This window comes from Puma concolor, chromosome C1 (assembly GCF_028749965.1).
Source record: "Puma concolor isolate L17-30 chromosome C1, mPumCon1.1.hap2, whole genome shotgun sequence".
In the NCBI taxonomy this organism is placed as follows: domain Eukaryota; kingdom Metazoa; phylum Chordata; class Mammalia; order Carnivora; family Felidae; genus Puma; species Puma concolor.
Window position 1 is genome coordinate 67,628,926 of NC_141674.1, and position 22,050 is coordinate 67,650,975.

A 22,050-nucleotide genomic window follows, 5' to 3' on the forward strand; every position below is an offset into this window, starting at 1 on the left:
AGGATTCACCTCTGGTTATACACTTTAAACCTTAGAACTTTTATAGACTTAAATAAGTTTAGCCTCAGGGCAAGTCAAATCAGCTCACTACATTCAAAAAAAAAAAAAAAAAAAAAAAAGACACTAGTTAGTTAAGCATGATTATTTTAGTTTGACCATAGAGGTTTTTATTTGTTTTGGTTTAGGCTTTATTTTCCATGTAGGATATACAATAAAAGGGAAAAATATAAGTGTAAATATACAAAGAAATCATTTAAAATAAGCAAAAACATCAAGACCAATACCATCATAGCTACAGTTCTCATACTGATCTCTTACAAAGTTTTTCTTTAGGCTCAGGCACATGAATAGGCTTTCAACCTAAGCTGTTCTTAATTAGAGGACTTCTGTATGTGTCATCTCAGTGGTCAGTCCTTCATTCAATGTGTATTCATTTTCCAATGAGACATCATGCTGGGTCCTGAGGTTACACAAATGAAGAGACAGGACCTGGTCTCCAGGGGCCCAGAGTCCAGTGGAAGATGCACACATAAAAGCAAAAAAAAACTGCAGACAGTGTTATGACAGAGCTATGAACAAGGTGAGAGGAGAACACAGAGGAGGAAACACAAAACTCTGCCTGGAGGTACTGAGCAGTAGCCTAAGGATTACACTTGTGTAAGATTAGTAAATGCTGATCTCCTTGGAGACCGAGGGCATGCACACCAGAGTCTGAAGGACAGCATTTATTTAAATCATTATTCAGAATTCAACATACCCAGCAATATCCATTTTCTACTGTGAACATGTAGGTGCAGTTGTGATATCTTTTTGGGTTTCATCTCATGAATGTATCAACTGACTTAAAGTCAAGTCTATGAATATATGCATTGAATAATGAAGCCTTATAAGCCTTATAAACAAGAGTGAGATTAGTCATAACAGTTTGTTAGAAATAGGATGACGGCTTAATTTTTTGCTACTATTTCCATAATCAATGCATGTTTTAATATATAAATAGGTTGCAGATGATGAATTAAAATGTGGACTAAAAAACAATTCTACTGTAAATTTAGCCATCGTATATTAAAATATACCCAACTCATTTTTATTGCCTGATTTGACCTCACACTGCAATCACTTCTGTCAGCAGCTATGGAAGAAAAGAATGCAATAAAAAGTAACTGTTAAAAAATCTGTCAGATAACACACAATGATATAAATGGGAATAATTGAAGACATAATCAATTTTCCAAAAGACGATAATGTAGAAATTTTTAAATGCCTATGCAGTATTAAAAAAGTCAAAAATATAAAAAATCTATATTAAGACACCAACATTTATTGAATTTTACTTTTGTAACTACAATTACGAACACAATCACTGCTAAAATCTATTGTGCTTTTATCATGTCAGCCACTCTCATTGTTGTGCAGAGGTTATATCACCTGATGAAGAAAGAACTCCACTGTATTAGTTATTTTATTATTGAGATCTTATAGATAAGAAAACTGAGACTCAGCTGAAATTACTCATCCACACTGGATTGTGTAATAAAACTAGCAAATAGAGTAATCAATATACAAACCCAACTATCTGTGACTCAAGAGTTTACGCTTGAAACCTCAGTTCCATAATGCATATTAATATTAAATACTCATAGAGAAGCTTTTTTTCCAACTTCATGTAGTACAATACCAACCTGTAGACACATGTTAGGTCCACATTCACAAAGTCGAAATAAAGCTCTACGTCTTATGACTCCAGAGCCAGATCTTTAATCCCTGAGCCATGTTACATTTTACAGAAGCCGTACTAAATTTGACGTAGATATTCTACCAGATATTCTACACCTCATATATCCCAGGGCCAGATTCTGCTTTGATTAAATGAATCAGATGTGATCACGCATGTTCTTGGTGACTTGAGCTAATTATCAATTTATAAAGCCATTATATAAATAATTATTTAATGTGATGATTTTGAAGACCACAATGCAGCAAAGTCAATCTTATGCCACAAGGAAAAATATAGTAAGATAAAAAGCTGATACATATACTATGGCCACTAGTATATAAAATAAACATGTAAAAGACCATACAGAGAAAATAACCAAAATTAGTACCATAACAGTGGAATTGGTATTTTTTTTTTAATTTTGAACTTTCTCGGAGTTGAAAATATTCTGAAACTTAAAAAATATAAATGGTGGAATATTCAAATAAAAGTCAAAATAGAGCAAAAATTTAAATATTAGACATTAAGAGCTTACCTTCTGCCAATAGTATAGAATACATTTGTTTGTCAAGTTTTTGTAAATACTGTTATAACTTAGGTATAAATTTACACATAGAGACCTTATGTCTGGAAGGCTTTGGGTTCTTCAACTTTGGGTTTCTCAAATCTGTTTTTATTTTGATTTTCCCTAGTTAATTCTTTCAGAGGGAATTATGACTGATAGTATTATTCTAAGTTTTTTTAAACTACTGTTCAATCCGTAAAGAATCATATGCTTGTATAATCTTTATGAAAATTGGCATGTGTTAATAAACACACTTACATGTATCTGTACATGTGTCTATATGTATATGACTAAGGCATTTATACTTAAAATAATATGGACTATTCTTCAATGTTTCTCCAAGTATTTTGTTTAATATCATTAACTGGGTATCTGGGACACATGCTCCTAGATTTTTATCAACTATCTAGGCATAGTTCACATTGATGCTGAAGGGTGATGCCTTGGCAAAACCATTAGCAAGTTGGTAAAATCAACAGAGAAAACAAAGGAAGTCCATCTAATGCCTAAATAAGGCATTAGATTGTATAATACTTTGCTCACGAATAAAACATTCTGTAAAAGGAATAAAAAATAGCAAATAGTAAGATCAAGTTTGATCTTAAAGCCTTCTGTTATTGGTCTCTAATTTCTATGCTGCTTATCTAGTTACAATGTGTTTATGGATTCGAGTCATCTTTATCTGTCATTACATGTAGTCAGAACATCATTCAGAGCTTGTTCTCAGATCCTTTTTTAAATCACATTCTAGCCACGGCCAAAATAATCCTAACAAACCAACTTGTGCAATGTCAATATACCCTCCATATATTTGCCACACTTAATATACATGTTTTGAGAATAACAACGAAAATTTGTATGGGGTTTCCTTCACTAATGTTTATTCTAAAGGAAGTATCTTAAATATATAATTTGTAATATATGTATTATTTCATATCACATATTAAACAATTTCAGTTATGAATCCCCTTTCTCGCTCATCATTTTTTGTTAATGTTTACTCATTTTTGAGAGACATAGTGCGAGTAGGGGAGGGGCAGAGAGAGAGGGAGACACAGAATCCTAAGCAGGCTGTCAATCCCGAGCTGTCAGCACAGAGCTCAGCACGGGGCTCGAACTCATGAGCTGTGAGATCATGAGCTGAGCTGAAGTCTGTCGCTTAACTGACTGAGCCACCCAGGCACCCCTCTTGATCATCATTTTAAAGAAGTAATATTAAATACTCATAGTATTTAATGAGTGTTTAGCTCATACTATGTTCAGTTTTGTATGTCTTCAAAATTCTGAGTTACCTTCCTTTCCATTCATTGTACCTAGTCAGCCTATATTAAGCACTACTTGGAGAGTATATAGCTCCTTGAGGACAAATACACTATATACTGAGAGGAAACACTCATTCACATTGTTTAGCATAGAGGTATATCATAATTTTTTAATGTTTATTTATTTTTGAGAGAGAGAGAGAGAGAGAGAGAGAGAGAGAGAGACAGAGCTAGAGAGGGGAAGGGCCAGAGAGAGAGAGGGAGGCACAGAATCTGAAGCAGGCTCCAGGCTTTGAGCTGTCAGCACAGAGCCCGATGTGGGGCTCAAACTCACGAATTGCAAGATCATGACCTGAGCTGAAGTCGGTTGCTTAACCAACTGAGCCACCCAGGTACCCCGAGGTATATCATAAATACCCATTGATAATTGACTATTTTCTGTTACAATATCTTCCATAACTTCATCATTAGCATATTGAAATGTAAGCAGAAATGCAACATGTACTTAAAAATCTTACAATCTGTTGACAGTACACACATATAGGTCTGTTCTCTATTAATATTGGTAGCAAATACTTCTGAGGATGTTCAAAGTTATATCAGGTTTTTTTCTTATTTCATTTGTTTCACATTTCCATTTGGAAATCTGGTGAATTACCATCTCCTCCGTGGAAGTAGCTATGTTTCAATAAAAAGGAGAGCGTCTTAGGAGAGTTTAGAAGGTTGGAGCTTCTTGATCCCTGACAAACACTGATTAGTGACCACACTCGACCACCTTGGGAAAAATTAGGTAAATAAATCCAGGGGCTGAGGGAAAAAGATAACATGAAAATTAACATAGTATTTATCTTTCTATTCTCATTTTCCTTGTATCTAATTTATATAGTTTGGCATCATTGTCGTTTCAGATATAGGTCTTTATTCTGGATAAATATAATCGCAAAGAGTCTATAAGATATCAACAATCATACTTTCTGGAAATCTATCTTCCAGAGTATTGGATCAATAAGGTAGTGTGTAAATAAAGAGACTGAGTGAAGAATTACAGTGATTATACAGATCATCTCCAGGGAGTGGAAAATTTTGGCAGGGATTTAGAGGTTTGAATTATCTAATGTGGCAATTACTTTGTTCAGATTTTACAGTAAAATTCTAAAAATTACATTCCACATTGAGTATGTAGACAACTACCACACGACCGCTTCAGTTGTTGGGTTTCTTTGTTGCTGTTTTTGTAGTAAATGGAAAATAGTTTACAGAATTTCCTTGCCAATTATTTGTAGGAGTATAAGACTAATGTTACTAGGAAATTATTTACAATAAGATATTAAGTCCATATTTATAGTTTTTAAATAATGACAATAATAAAAGGAATATGGCAAAAATATGGAGAAGTGCTACAAATCCCTAAGACCAATAATTTTACTGCAAATCATCTTCCGGTTCTCTCCATAAAAACATATACCTAAAATTATTATAATTGTACAGTATGTTATGTTTTCTTCTCCACATTTTTAATTATCTGAAATCGCATTTCCATTATGTTTATTATCTCGAAAATAATTTTAATGGTTTAAAATTTCCTTCCTGCACATTTAAAAATGAGATACTGAGCATAAGGAACTGGAAACCAAATCTGATTATATTTATAGTATGTTAATAGAATCAAAATAATACACCGTCAAGCCTCTCACTTTATATATATGTTTAATCAATGAATATTTACTAACGTGCTAATGGTATCAAACTTTGGAAGTCAGTGAACAGGTATATGTGTGTATGTAGTCTTATGCTTACATATCTCTATTACAGACAGCTATACAAAAAATTATTTACAGGGGCACCTGGGTGGCTCAGTCGGTTAAGCGTCCAACTTCGGCTCAGGTCGTGATCTCTCAGTCTGTGAGTTCAAGCCCTGCGTCGGGCTCTGTGCTGACAGCTCAGAGCCTGGAGCCTGTTTCAGATTCTATGTCTCCCTCTTTCTCTCTGACCCTCCCCCATTCATGCTCTGTCTCTCTCTGTCTCAAAAATAAATAAAGGTTAAAAAAATTAAAAAAAATTATTTACATAGTAATACATGTGAGTACTAAATTAAAATCCATTAGTGCACATTAGACATATTTATGTATTCTATTTTATTAATGAGTCAATACTGAATTATATATTAGGTATCTCCTTTTTCTTCGTGTGTGTGTATGTGTATGTGTGTTGTTGTTGTTATTGTTGTTTGTTTTGTTTTGTTTTACATTAGGTACCTCTTTGAGCCTCACTTTTGTCATCTGTAAAGCTGGAATGAAAATACTAAACTCAAAAAACAAACAAACTTAACGTAATAGACCAAAGTAACAATAGGACACAGTATACTCTGTTTGAATACCAGTAGAATCTGGATTTTGATGGATACTGGTAGACAAAAGTAGGTACTACAGTAGCAGATTGTTTCATTAAAAAAAAAACCAAAACGATTATAGTGTTGATACACTTAAAATATGTGTGATCCTCTAGAAGAATTGATATCACATTCTAAACCTTGGAGTAAACCCAAGAATAAATGAAGGAACCACAAATAATAGTGACAGTTTTGATACTTGAGTAACATATTTATTCTAAAGAAAAAGGATTTATAAGGGCAGAAGCAGCTATTGAAGCTCAGGCCTTTATATTAGTTAAGATACTCTCAATGGCAATCAATAGGACCTCAACTCATATTGACTTAAACCATAAGGCATATTTATTACTTCACATAAATGAGAAAGAAAAGACAGTTTCTTTGATTTAGTTCATCAGAGTCATTATGAGGGATCCAGATTCCTTCCATCTCTTCAGTCTGATATTAACATGGAAGCATGGTACTGAAGAGAGCTGTCTGCAGTACAAGGGGACTATAACATTTCTAGTTCTCAAATAGGACAGCATCTAGTAAAAATCCAACTCCATCTCTTCCTCTGCATCTCAACATATGAGAATATATTACATAATGGATCTAATTTGATCCTGGACTAATTTGTCACACTGTTGTGTTGTGCCTATTCCTCAATTGATATTAACAAAGGAAGTGAGATGGCCATGACTGGCTTAGTAAAATTAAAGAGCTGATTAAAAGGAAGTACAGGAGTTAATTAGTCGTTGTATTGACAACTCAGATTGTTTGTTCCAAACACAAAGCAAAATTTAAAACTGATTCATTCATAAGTATACCCAATTCCAAAGACAATGGAAACCAAGGATTAATTGCTTAAGCAGTGTGCTAATCTATGATAAAAAATTCAAATGGAAAAGTGAGAAAAAAACAAAACTTTTTTTTTTTTTTTTAATTTTTTAAGTTTATGTATTTATTTAGAGAGACAGAGAGAATACAAGTGGGGACGGGGCAGAAAGAGAGGGAAAGAGAATCCCAAGTAGGCTCCCTGCTGGCAGCACAAAGCCCAACGTGAGGCTCTAAGCCATGAAACTGTGAGACGATAACCTTGGTCAAAATCAAGAGTTGGATGCTCAACCAACTAAGCCACCCAGGTACCCCACAGAACTTTCATGTTCCTTAAATGATGAAAACAGCAAAATGAAATTGACTAATTAGAAGACACAATTTACAGCATACGCCTATTTCATAGGTGTAAATACTGCTACCATGGTCCATTTCAAAATACCAATGCAAAATCAACTCCCAGGTGAGCTGGCTCCTGGAACCCACTGCCTCCATCAATGGCTCTACCCTTGCCTCTTTTATCATATACCCTCAACACAACAACCCAAGTGGCTTTAAACACATCAACCGTTTAAAGATGTCAGGTCATTTCAATACTGAGCTCCAAATAGCTGTCTGTATCTTCAGAGACTAAAATCTTTACAACAGCCTATAAATTCTGCTTGATCTTGCCTATGTAATCTCCCTGATATCTCCCATTATTCTCCTCTGTGCTCTCTCCATTCTATCTACCTGACCTCCTTGCTATTCCTTAATTATTACTAGTCAACTTCTCATTTAAGGCCTCTGTCTGAACTTAGCCAACACTTCACCTTCTTGAAGTCTTTGTTAAAATGTTATCTTATTTATGAGGCCCATTAGTCTGAGGGTCCTATTTATAATTTATTTAAAACTGCAACTTTCTGGGGTACGTGGCTGGCTTAGTCAGTACGGCATGTGCTCTTGATCTCAAGGTCATCAGTTTGAACCCCACATTGGGCAGAGAGATTACTTTAAATAACTGAATAAGTAAATAAATAGATAGATTAAAGATGAATAAATAAATAAAATGATATTGCAACTTTCTCCCTGTAACTTCATTCTCCTCTTGTTTTCTTTCTCAATCCTCCATGTAACAGTACTTTCTGCACCATAAGATTTACTTGTTATTTTTATGCTTTAGTTTTTGTTTTATATTTTGTATCCCTCTGCTATAATTTAAGCATTAAGAGAATAACTTTTGTGCTTGTGTTTGTTTGTTTACATAGCTCAAGTTCATAGAACGTTGTCTGGCGCATGGTAGATATTCAACAGATCTATTTTCATGAGTGAACAATAACTTATTTCTAATAATGCAAATAATTTTTAAATAATATTTATCTTTGACTCTCAAAAGCTTCTGTGCTTTCCAATGGTCTTTTCTATATAAGTACAGTATATTTTCTCACTTGTGTAGTCTAGAAACAATTTGGTTCTCTGACTCACATTTTCAAATATTCCACCATACCCATTTTTATAATTTATATTTACAATTTATTTATTATTATTTATATATTTTTATATTTGCAATTAAACAAGTAAACAAATTATAATTACCCCCTTAGAAGCCAACTATGGAATAGTTATTTTGATACAAATAAGTGAACTTTGTCTACTTCTTCTATATATGACCAAACTCAACCTTTAGAATCTTTTTTTCTGTGGGAAGGATTGTCTTTCAGTGAGAATCAAACAAAAATTATGAAAGTTTCATTGTCTCAAGATACATAATAAATAATAGGAAATAAATGTATCAAATTATTTCATTCTTACAAAAAGTATTCTAAATTCAAAAGTTTGTCCTTTGGAGTATATCTTTAGAGTATATTATTATTAACTTGTATAGTATCTTGCAAAAACAATCAGCAAATTTTGTTGGTATTTCTGTTATTTAAGTTGTACATATGCACAAGCATCTAAACTCTTGTAGATAACATGTACACTATCAATAAAAGTAAAAAGAGAACATTTTCTACATTTAAAGTTAATTTTCAAGGATGTCTGTCCTCTTGAATTCAGATTTTAAGAATAAAAATCTAAAAATAGTATCTCCCATATCTGCATGCTGATATTACAATCTAAGAGGGTGAGGAAAATCTATGGTGTATTTATAGAGAAAGAATTAGTTATGATCAGAAGCCACTAATATAACTTGATGACATTTGTCCTTATTCATAAGATTTCTTATTGGATCCTTCAACTATTTATCCCACTCTGAATATGTTGATTTACTCTGGAGGCAAGTAAATTAATTATTTGGTTGAGTAGAAAGAAAAGTGCATTATCTTCTAAGAATGTTTCATGGTGAATCAGTCATAGTCATTTTTCTGAGTTAGGTATCTAGCACAAAGTAGTTCAAAATGTATTTCCCACTAACTTGTCTCCAAAACACTTTCAGTTTTGTTATTTTGTTTTGTTTTTCCTAAAGTTAATGAACACTTTGGACTTCCAGTTTTTAGTTCATGTTAGAAGCTTGGAAGTTGCCACTCTATTTTAACAAGTGAAAAGCATTCAGCTTAAAATTTAAGAACTCCTTGTGAATCCATAAGAGAGGTGCAGATGCTGGGCAAACCACTGTTCCCAAGTTTAAAGAGACATAAAAACAAATACAGAAAGAGCTTCACTGAGCAGAGATTCACTGAAACCATTTCAGGAACCTGCACCAGGTAGGGTAGCGGACCCTGAACTATAATTGACAAATTGTTGGGCCCTCAGTTGGGACAACTCTGGGAGTTAAAAACTTCAGGGGTACCTGGTCATAAAGCGGTCTCCCCATAATACTGTGAAACTTACTTCCAGAAGCTTGACAAGTCTCCCACAGTAAATATCGAAGATAAATATTTTGTTTTTCCAGTTAGGGAAGGAGAAAAAGGACAGTTTTGAAATGCCAGAGCACTCTGTTTTAACAAAGACTGACCTCAGGGAAATTAGTTAACCAGAGTTTAAATTGCTGGGTTTTGAGCACAGCCTAACTCACCTGGGGGAAGAGAAATCTACTCCAGCCCACTCTAGCCACAGTATCCCACCTAAGCAGCGAGAAAAGAAAACCTGAGAAATATTTGAGCAGCTCACCGTCCAAGGACATAGGCTCACTAAAAGACTGAGACCCGGGGCGCCTGGGTGGCTCAGTCGGTTAAGTAGCTGACTTCAGCTCAGGTCATGACCTCGCGGTCTGTAAGGGCTGTGAGTTCGAGCCCCGCGTCGGGCTCTGTGCTGACAGCTCAGAGCCTGGAGCCTGTTTCAGATTCTGTGTCTCCCTCTCTCTGACCCTCCCCCGTTCATGCTCTGTCTCTCTCTGTCTCAAAAATAAATAAATGTTAAAAAAAAATTAAAAAAAATAAAAGACTGAGACCCAGTTGGAAAATTGGCAACTGCTTCTGCTCCCTTCACTCCTTACCACCTTACTAAAGCTCTATTTACAGCAGTTCCTTTTACCCAGAACATCATGTTCAGGTATCAATAAAAAATTTCAAGGCATACCAAAAGGCAAACAAAACCCACAATCTGAAGAGACAGAGCAAGCATCAGAACTAGACAGGGCAAGGATTTTACAATTATCAGACTAAGAATTTAAAACTATGATTAATATGCTGAATACACTGGGGTACCTGAGGGGGGTGGGTCACTTGGTTGGGTGTCTGACTCTTTATCTCAGCTCAGCTCTTGATCTCAGGGTCATGAGCTCAAGCCCCACATTGGTTTGACTCTGGGCTGGGAGTGAAGCCTACTTAAAAATGAAAAACAAAAGACAAAAATATGCTAAAGATGCTAATAGATAATTCTGAATTACTGCCACAGGTTTTCCCTATGAGGTTGATTTAAAGGCATGTGTGTATATATATATATATATGGGCATTGATAAAACTACACGTGTGTGATTTCAAAAAATCATTCAATGAAACATCACATTATGTCATAAATTCTTAGTGCATGGAAATTCATGCAATTAATTCAAAACAATTATTAATTATAACAATTATTAATTATTTAAATTAGTCCTACATTCATGGATAAAATTATTTTTGAAGTTTAATAATAATAATTACTATAGTAAGACAGGAATACATTATTATGCTGACTTTTAAAAAATGAATAATTGGGGTGCCTAGGTGACTCGGTTGGGCATCTGACTTTGGCTAAGGTCATGATCTCGTGGTCCATGAGTTCGAGCCCCACGTTGGGCTCTGTCCTGACAGCTTGGAACCTGGAGCCTGCTTCGGATTCTATGTCTCCCTCTCTCTCTGCCCCTCCCCCACTCGTGCTCTGTCTTGCTCTGTCTCTCAAAACTAAATAAGTGTTAAAAACTTTTTTTAATGAATAATTATATCCATCAATTTAATTTTCTTCAGCTTCTTCATTTATTATTAGAATTGTTCTTCTACTATAAAGTGTTAATTCTTCAATTAGTTTACCATTTCTTCATCCTTCCTCAAACTTGGGGGGTAATGATTTGCTGGATATAAGGAAGGCATTTTAAAAGGAAAAAGTTTGTGCTGATACCACAGATTGACCCCTAATATGAATTTTAAACTCAGTTTTCAAACTGAATGGCTACTCAGATTTCACTCATTTCATAATGATAGTCTACACTGATAGTGTCAGAACAAAATATTCTATAGTGTGTTAGTTTTAATTTTTATGCTATTATAACCACATTTAAGTTGCCAGTCTATGGACATGTAGCCTAATTGTTTTTTATTCAAATGGGAAGTTCTCAAACTGCTACTATCCTGAAGAGTAACAGTGGAATGCAAGTCTTTAGATCTGGCTGCCTTTGGGACCATGTGACTTGACACTGGTAGATGGGTCTCAGAAAGGAAAATACAGAGGCGCCTGAGTGGATCAGTCATTTAAGCAGCTGACTCTTGATTTCAGCTCAGGTCATGATCTCACACTTTGAGGGATGGAGCCCAGCATCACACAGAGCCTGCTTGGGATTCTCTCTCTCCCTCTCTCTTTGGCCCTCTGCTGCTCTCTCTTTCTCTCTCTCAAAATAAATAATCTGAAAGAAAGAAAGAAAGAAAGAAAGAAAGAAAGAAAGAAAGAAAGAAAGAAAGAAAGGAAGGAAGGAAGGAAGGAAGGAAGGAAGGAAGGAAGGAAGGAAGGAAGGAAGGAAATACAATTTAGTTGGAAATCTCAACTTCAGATTTTAATTTTGTCATATTTTAGCTAGATATATTTGGCTATTCTGTTTCATCAGTGAAATAATGACATTACTTACTTCTTGCTACTGTTATAAATATGGATGCTATACACAAGAGGATAAAGTAACAAAAAACAGAAAGATAGAATGAAATGAACTAATCAAAAGAAAATATGATTCTCCAAAGTGGTTTAAAACAGGGGAAAACTGAAGAAACTGTATCCAGAGTTAATAATCTTACTACATTAAAAAAAAAAAAAAGGTAGGGGGAGGTCAGATGATTTTACACAAAAGCAATACAAAACATTTGAAAACCAGGTATTTCTCATTTTTTTTCAAGCTCTTCATCAAGCTTTTCAAAAAAGAAAGTTCTCAGCTCAATAAGATAAGCATAACCTTTAAAAATAAAATGTGATAGAGAATAAAATTAAAAAATTAGGCTTATTAATCCATAAATATAGATGCAGAATTCCAAAAACAAACTGAATCCAGTTAAAGTATTAAAAAAAAAAAAACCTGTGTATTTTAACAAGGTTGGGTTTATGCCAGGATTACAAGAATTTCCATTCCTAGACAGATATAACAATGCAAAATAATAAATACTAATGGCAGATCAGTAATCCTGCACAAAACAACTGTACTTGCTGGATGAAATACAGAAATAATCTAACTGAAAGCAGTGGAGAAGTGCTAAGGCAACAAGAAATAAAGGGACAAGTGTCTTAAAAGGAAAGAACTTCAAAAGGTGAGCTGACTCTTGTAGTTACTCTTATGCTGGGAGTACTCGATGATTCTAAGCATAGTGACGAAGCTGAGAATCAGCTTTGCATCCTTACAGGATTATTGCTGAGGGAAGAAGAAAGAAACAAGACAATATTTTGGGAGAAACTTGGGAAGCTTCAATCCATAAGAAAGCCTCTAAAATGCAGAGAAGATCTTTGCTTAGTCTGTTGTGAAAAACATTAGAATTGGGGGTCCAGCAAGGGGAAGAGGCCCCCAAAACACATTAAGGAAGCAGCTGAAAAGATTTATAAACAAGAAAAAACCACAGGTAGACTGAATCTTACAAGGGCTCAAACTTAACATGGGGCAGTCCTTGAAGATACTGGTAATCACCCATTATTTTTTTCAGCTTGGAGAGAAGAGAGCAAACCATCTCTAGAGGAAAAATAGATGCAGCTTTTCTAATTTTCAATGGATAGTTTCTAAAATTTAGTCAAACGTAATTAAACATATCAAGGAAGAGACATATGACTAAATCCAACAAGAAAACATACAATATATTTTACAAATGAGAGATGATCCAGATTTTGCAATCAGTTGCCAAGTTGTTTAATAACTACAATTAGCATATTTTTTTAATGTTTATTTATTTTTGAGAAGAGAGAGAGAGAGACAGAGCATGAGCAGGAGAGGGACAGAGATAGAGGGAGACACAGAATCCAAAGCAGGCTCCAGGCTCTGAGCTGTCAGCCCAGAGCCGGACGTGGGGCTCAAACTCACAAACCTTGAGATCATGACCTGAGGTGAAGTCGGACTCAACTGACTGAGCCACCCAGGCACCCCAGTTAACATATTTTTTTAAGGGGAAAATTTTGGAGAAAGGTGATGAAAAGATGGGGAATTTAAGTAGAAATTTTTGAATTGATCAAAATAATCATATAGTAACTTTATTACGGAGAAAAAATGGCTACAAATCTTTCAAAACTGACAGAAGACATCTACCCACAGTTTAAAGAAGCACTGTGAAGCCCAAGTAAAATACAAAGAAAACCACATCCAGAAATATCACAGTGAAATTACTCAAAACTAATGACAGAATAATCTTACGTCCTGTTAGAGGGGAAAAGATAGATAGACAGACAGACAGATGGACAGACACACACATACACACACACACACACATATATATGTATCCATATATATATATATATATATATATATATATATATATATTTAGCTATCAACTTAAAGGAAAAATATTAAAACTCAAAATTAACTTCTCAAAAACAAACAACAAAAAAATGGAAGCCAAATAAATAAACAAATAAAATAACAAATCTAAAGTATTGAAAGAAAAAAATAAAACTGCTAACCAGATAATTCTATAATGAGAAAAAAAATCTTTCAAAATTAAATTTAAATAAAGACATGTTCAAGTGAACAAAAGCTTTTAGAATTTTTATTAGCAAAATCACACTAAGAATACATTAAAATCAACTACTTAAATAGAACATGAAAATATAGGAAGGAATGAAAATCAACCAAAAATAAAATATGTAATCATAAATGAGTATCAACTACAGATCAATTATCCAATATAATAGTAGTAGTATCTTGCAGGGATGAAAACATATGTAGGATTAAAATGTTTATTCAAATAATGCTGAAGTAGTCAAATAGGAGTTGAATTCTTCTAAAATTCTAGTATTCATAGGTAAAAGTTAAAATAAAAGTTTATGTGTAACTTTGGTACCAAAGCATCACATGACCACCACAAGAAAGGAAAGTTATATATCAATTTCTCTCATTAATATAGTCATCAAAATGTTGAACAAAAGATTGGTAAATTATACACAAAACATGTCAATTTATTAACAGAGGTTTATGACAGTGATGTAAGCTTATTTTAATATTGAAAAATTAATTAATGACCTTAAACTGTTCCTGGTCCAGCCTTTAAAGATTTTAGATGTCACAACTCTGTCCTAACAATAAGCAAAAAATTAAGCAATGTGAAAAGTCAGTAACTCTTCATATATCTGTCAAAGAAGTAACAGGGCAAAATGGTGCTTTCCAAATTGGGAGAGACAGGGAGATACAGAGAATCACAACTTACTGGAGCTAAAATCTCCATGGGAACAAGTACCTGGACAGAGTAATCTCCATTGTAGTGAATGAATTGTTGGAGACTCAATATGGAAAAGCCTGAGGGATAAATATGCCAGGGGAATCCAGTCATCAGGGTATAAGAGGTGGTGTTGGTTGCATATTTTTTTAAATTTTTTTAATGTTTATTTATTTTTGATAGAGAGAGAGATAGAGCACGAGTGGGGTAGGAGCAGAGAGAGAGGGAGACACAGAATCCGAAGCAGGCTCTGAGCTGTCAGCACAGAGCCCGATGCGGGGCTCGAACTCGCAAACCGCGAGATCATGACCTGAGCCGAAGCCACATGTTCAACCAACTGAGCCACCCAGGCACCCCTGCATATTTGCTCTCAGAGCTCTAACAGGTTCTCACATCAGAAAAAAATCCTCTCTGGCTTTCAGCAAGGGTTGGAGAGGGGAAGGAGAAAGCAATTATGTTGAAACACGTAAAAGCATTCTGTTCCAATTAACAAGGCCTGCCTTCAAGAGATATATTATTTTTCCAGAGCCTAAACTACAGAGATTTTATCAGAGCCCAACTGATCTGTGGAGAAGGAAATACCCAAATCTGGCCTTCTCTAGCCATCCATAACGCCTAAGGGGGTAAAAACAAGAAAACAAAAAAGTGAAAACAACTTGTGATATTCACAATCCAGAGGCAAAGGCTTACCAAAAGACTGAGATCTAATTATAGGACTATTGAATGTTCCTCCTCTCTTACAAGTATCACTACATTACTGAAGGCCTACTGACCACAATTCCTTTTATCCAGCATGTCATGTCTGTCTTCCAACAAAACATTACAAGGCATTCAAAAAGGCAAAAACAAAAGCAAAAAAAAAAAGAAAAACAATTTTATTTGAAGGTCCAGAACAAGCACCAGACTCAGACTCAGATATGGCAAAGATAATGGAATTATCAGACCAGGAATTTGAAACAATTATGAATAATGTGCTAGAGCTCCAATGGATAAAGGAGACAACATGCAAAAAAATGGGGCAGGGGTAATGTAAGAAGACAGATAAAATTTCTAAGAAACAAACAAAAGGAAATGCTGCTAGAGATCAAAAACATTGTAACAGAAATTTAAAAAATTATTTTGATGGTCCCATTAGTAGTTTGAACACAGCTGAAGAAATAATATCTGAGTTTGAGGATTTTCCAGTTTAAACTTCCAAAACTAAAAACCAAAAAGCAAAAAGTCTGAAAAAGTGACACACAATATCCAAGAATGTGGGAAAACTATGAAGATGTCATAGAGTACATGCAATGGCAATACCAGAAGAAGAAGGAAAAAGAACTGAAGAAACATTTGACCAATAATGACAAAATTTTCCTGGATTAATAATGGACACCAAAACACAGACCAAGAAGCTCAGCAAACAATGAGCAGTATAAATGCCAAAATAAAACAAAACGTAAAATGAACGATGTACTGATGTACATCAGATTCAAACTGAAGAAAACTCAAGATACAGAAAAATACCTTGAAAGAAGTCAGAGGTGGGGAGTGTGTGGTGGAAATTACCTCACGTATAGAGGAACAAAGATAAGGATCACCTGACTTCTCAGAAACCATGCAAGCAAGAGGAGAACAGTGTGAGATATTTAAAGTGTTGAGAGGAGAAAACTCACCAACTCACAATCTGTGCCTGGCCAATCTATCCTTCCAAAGAGAAGGAGAAATAAAAGTTTTCTCAAAACAAAAACAGAAATTGAAGAAAGTTGCTGCCAGTAGACTGCCTTGCAAAAACCGTTAAAAAGAAATTCTTTAAAGATCAAGAAAATGTATAGGTATGAAATTTTGGTCTACATAAGCAAAAGAAAAAAAAAAAGAGCATTTTAATAATCACTTTCAATAGTGCTATGGTCTTAATGTTTGTGTCCCCCTAAAATTTATATGTCGAAATTATAACCCCCAGAGATGATGATATTAGGAGGTCATGAGGGTGGAAGTTTCATAAATGGGATTAGGGTTCTTATAAAAGGGCCTCACAGAGATCCTTTGCCCCTTCCCACATGTAAGGATATGATGGGAAGCCTGTGATCTGGAAAAGGGAGCCTTGCTCAACCATGCTGGCACCCTGATCTCAAATTTCAAGCCTCCAGAACTATGAAACATACATTTCAGTTGTTTATGAGCCACCCAGTCTGTGGTATTTTGCAGTAAGAATGGACTCATACATCAATGGTTTAAATACATCAATTAAAAGACAGATAGAGAGGATCAAAGACCAGACCCAACTATAAGTTATCTACAAGAAACCCACTTTAAATATAAACACACATACAGATTACAAGTAAAGAGATGGAGAGAGATATGCCATCCTAATAATATTTTCTTAAAAGGTAGAATAACTATACTAATATCAGGGCCAACTTAAGGGCAAATCAAACTATCAAAGATAAAGAGGGGCATTGCATAATGATAAAGGGGTCAATTCTCCATGAAGACATAAGCAATCTTAACGTGAACAAGACTGACACCAGAGCAGTTTGTTTGCTGAGCATTTTTTTTTTGTATCATAAAAGGGTATTAGATTTTGTCAAATGCATTCTCTGCATATAGATACAATCATGATTTTTTCTTAAAACAAATTGAATGAAAAGGTAATCATGTAACAGTGAATTAAAAAATTAAATTGTATCAAATTGGTTAAATGTTATTAAGTTGGACGTGCAGAAATACTCAGATCCACAGAAATCTCTTATAAGCTCAGAATTTAGAAGAATATGTACAAAATATAGAAGAAAAGGTATTTATTGAAGGGCAGCCAAAGAGTAGCAACACTTTATAAGAAAAGATGAAAGGAAAATATATCCTAGTATAAGCTAACACCTGAGGGGGAAACATATTTAAGAAAACAAAGAAACAAATAAAAAACTTCGGGTTATGCTGGCAGTAAAAACAAAAAGAAAATAAAGGGAAAGTTAGACTCATATCTAAGTGAAATAGTATGATATTAACAGATGACAGTGAGAAAACAGAAGTGCTCAACTTCTTTCTTCTCTATCAAAGAAAATGATTTTAAAATTGGGAAGAGTTGAACAAAAATTGTTTGAGTGGACTAGAAAAACCTAAGATAACCACTCACACCTATATTCTATGCATTTGCAGTGTGTTTTTTTTTTTTTCCCTTTTCTGCAGCAGTGATGAATTACCAAGAGCCATCCATCTTGTCTCATCCACTCTCTATTTTGACCAATGACTCTCATTTTTTTGAGATCGATGTCTAGAAAAGAATTTGGCTTATATACGTGTAGCAAATTTATTGGAAGGTTCAAATTTGTTGAGGGAACAAGGAGGAAACATTTTTATTTTTCTGCAACCCTTCCTTCAAATATGTTTGATTTGCTCTCTTTGCCCTATGACAACATCTCAGAAAAATTCCATAGCTTTGCAATAACTTTCAGGACTTAAAAAGGTTTGCCATGGCCCCATTAAAAGTCCATTAAAATGGACTTTTCTACTCCCCACCACAACCCCCAGTTAGTGGCTGAGTCATGGCTTAGGGGCCTTATGTAAAACAACAGGAAGGAAGGAAGGAAGGAAGGAAGGAAGGAAGGAAGGAAGGAAGGAAGGAAGGAAGGAAGGAAGGAAGGAAGGAAGGAAGGAAGGAAGGAAGGAAGGGAGGGAGGGAGGGAGGAAGGAAGGAAGGAAGGAAGGAAGGGAGGGAGGGAGGGAGGGAGGGAGAAAGGGAGGGAGGGAGGGAGGGAGGGAGGGAGGGAGAAAGGGAGGGAGAAAGGGAGGGAGGGAAGAAGAAAGAATCCATCTTCTTTTATTTCTGATTCTTTGAGTATAGAATCAAGAGTCCTGAGAGGAAGCACAGAGAAAAGGGCAAAAGACATATGATGGGTCTTCTGTGGGACAAGTACTCAAATTTTATATCTTTCATAGACTACAGTTGTGGAATTCTTAGAAACTTCCCAAAGAATTTTCATAGTTCATGATTCCAGAATTAAGCCAGGAACCTTTATGATCTGATCCCCTCAGCTCCTGTGCCCTGCATACACACTCTACAAAAGATTACTACTAGAATGCCCCATCCCAAAAGTATATTTTCTCAGGTGCAATACCATTCAAGATGGCTTTGAACCACCATCTTCTTCAGCACCACCTAGAATATGGGAAACCTATGCATCCATGCCATACCAAACAAAAGAAGAGTAGTGTGCTCGTCCAGTGCTCTTATTCCTCATAAGCCTGTGAGCTGTAGCTTCAGCCTCCCACATCTTCCAAGTTATGTAGTTGAGAGGCAGCCATTGGACTCTTTTCACATGCCTTCCAAACTCCAGGAACCACATGACAATTCCCTCTAAGAATTCTCATAGAATCCTACTCAGATGCACTGCCATAAGCTAGTCAGTTTCTATAGTTTGCAAAAATCCATTGTAGGATGGGTGACACATCCCTTCCTATAGAAAACATCTCCAACGTTTATGAATGGCTCTCTTGAATCCTACTCATTTAGCTTGAGGGGGCTGTCAATCTACCTCACCCCACAGAAAGAAAATTATCAACCACAGAGCATTTTCTTAAGGGCCTACAACTACACTCTCTCAATTACCCCCTTTTATTTCCCATTATTATCCTATAAGAGCATGTAGGGGGTGATGAATTTGAGAGATACAGGTGAGTGGTTTGGTATCTTTGAAGATACTCTGGAGGAGAAAAAAGAAAGTCTGCCAACTAAGCACCACCTCCTTCAGAATTTGAGATTTATTACTTGCTATTCTTAAAAAGAAGACACGTTCTGTTCACCTTTTCACTGCTGTCTATACATCTACTTCCACATCTACATATTTACATCTCTTTCAATAACAAGATGGGGATTGAATCTGTGGTATGAATTAAATAAATACAGAATTCAGCCCACTTGAACTACCCAATTATAGACTGAAATAATGAGAACTAGAGAGTGAATATAATTTCTTGGTAATTGGGTGGCTACACTTGTGTGTAAAAGTAGTTTCATTTTAGCGTAAGGTCTCTAATTTATAAGAATGTATTTGAAGGTGTTAACATTAGAGTTAAGCTAACCTTCAAACATTCATGAAAATCCTGGATTCCACTGACTCATAACTTTGAGAAAAATCCCTTTGGATATTTTTAAAGCAGAGGCAAAGAATAACAATTTTAAGTTCAATTTAATTTAATATGCTTCAATAATTCAGAAACCAATGAACAATAAAAAGTGAAGATTTCCATGAGTTCAATCCCTTCCCAGCTAAGATTAGTTCAGAAATTTAGTCAAGATATATTTTTTTAATTATTTGAAAGCAGTATGTTATAAAATGTTTGAGATTTGTTTAGTATAAAAGTGGGTGATTATATTCCAAATATAGAATATAATATTAAATAAACTTAGGTATTTTGTAGCATTGCATGATCAGAAAAACTTAGATGTTTATATTTAAGATATCATGATATAGATAGGTTAGGATGTTTATATTGATTCCCTAAAATAGGATTAAATAATTAGCATAAAATGAGAGCATAGATTGATTTATTATAAGCAAACATTTATACTGATTTTATCTTATATATTACATGTAAATCTTTGAGTTCTTAGAAGACTTTACATTCAATGAAGTATAGATTTTACATGTTGAAGAATATAACTCTAGAATATCACTCTCCAATAGCACTTTCTGCAATATATGATATCAGCACTGTCCAATGCAACAGCTACTAACTACATACAGGTATTGACAATTTAAGGGAGGCTAGTACAATTGAAGAAGAGAATGCTTAGTTTTATTTACTTTTAATTAATTAAGAGATTAATTTACATAGGCTCATGTGGCTAGTGGCTCTCCTATTGGACAGCTCAGGTCTAGAATGAAATCAATCCTTAACATCTTCCTAATTTTTGTATCCTTAAAAATTATATTAATTATATAATATTTTCAATTTTCACATACATTGGATATTAGAAAACCCAAAAACTACTAATCCATTATTACCAAAATGGAATTTGTAAATACAAATTAATGCTACATATAAAAGGACAGCATATATTAATATCCCTAAAATCTATCAACGCATATAGATTATTAATATCAATCATTACTATGAAATAAGAATCTATCACTCCATGCAACACAAGACTTTCAGACTTGTGTAATATTTAAATATAATTTACAAGTCAGAAGATTATCATATGAATCTATTATTTCAAATTGCAAAAGTACAATCTTTTTTAGATATTTTGCATTTCCCCACTTCTACCTCCCCACGTCTTTATAAATTTCTTTATACGTCAATAGCTTGTTAAATTAGGAAAACGATAAGGTAGAAAAATTCTAAAATTTGGAAATGTAAACAGCTTGTTTCTTCCATGACACACATGTTCTCTACAGGGGCACTTGTAATGCTGATTTGCAAAAGATTCCATAACCACTCTGCCCTTGGGACTCTCTATCCTGTTCCTATTTCCAAAGATGAATGTTTTCTGTACTCTGCCAAACACTAGGAAGACTGAATTCATTCAAGGCCAAATTATTTAAAAGAACATTTTGCACGCCTCCTTTCAGGGACAAGATTTTTTGGTTTTCTTTTGTTTCTGTTCGCTTGCATTATGTTCTACAGTGATTTCCAGAATAAAAATTGTAATATGAAATACAAATAGCATATTTATGTTTTTAGTTTAAGGGTAACATCAGGAAAGAGTGAAACAAAATGCAATCCATTCATTTTTATTGAAGTTAACAGTAGTAACTTCTTTTAATTTTTTTTTTTTAATGTTTGTATATATTTTTGAGACAGAGAGAGACAGAGCATGAGCAGGGGAGGGGCAGAGAGAGAGGGAGACACAGAATCTGAAGCAGGCTCCAGGCTCTGAGCTGTCAGCACAGAGCCATGCGCGGGACTCAAATCCAAGAACCGGGAGATCGTGACTTGAGCTGAAGTCGGACACTTAACCGACTGAGCCACCCAGGCGCCCCAGTAGGATCTTCTTTATAGGATATGGTAACAGTGCATGGCATATATAATCACCACTAATCTTTACATTGAAGGTAAATTTATTTATTTATTTATTTATTTATTTATTTATTTATTTATTTATTTATTTATTTATTTATTTATTTATATTTTAAAGACACACAGAGAGAGTGAGTTGGGGATAGGGGCAGAGGAAGAGACAGACAATCTCAAGCAGGCTCCAGGAACGCAGAGCCCAACCAACACAACACAGGCTTGACATGGGGCTCAATACTGGGATCAATCCCAGGACCGCAGGATCATGACCTGAGCTGAAATCAAAAGTT

The 22,050-nt window shown here is 34.7% G+C and overlaps 1 long non-coding RNA gene across 1 annotated transcript in view; it reads right to left on the minus strand.

Annotated features, from left to right (window-relative positions):
• Window positions 1-22,050, minus strand: part of LOC147578118 (uncharacterized) — a 392,554-nt gene that overhangs the window by 224,821 nt on the left and 145,683 nt on the right. The gene's annotated exons all lie outside the window — the stretch shown is intronic.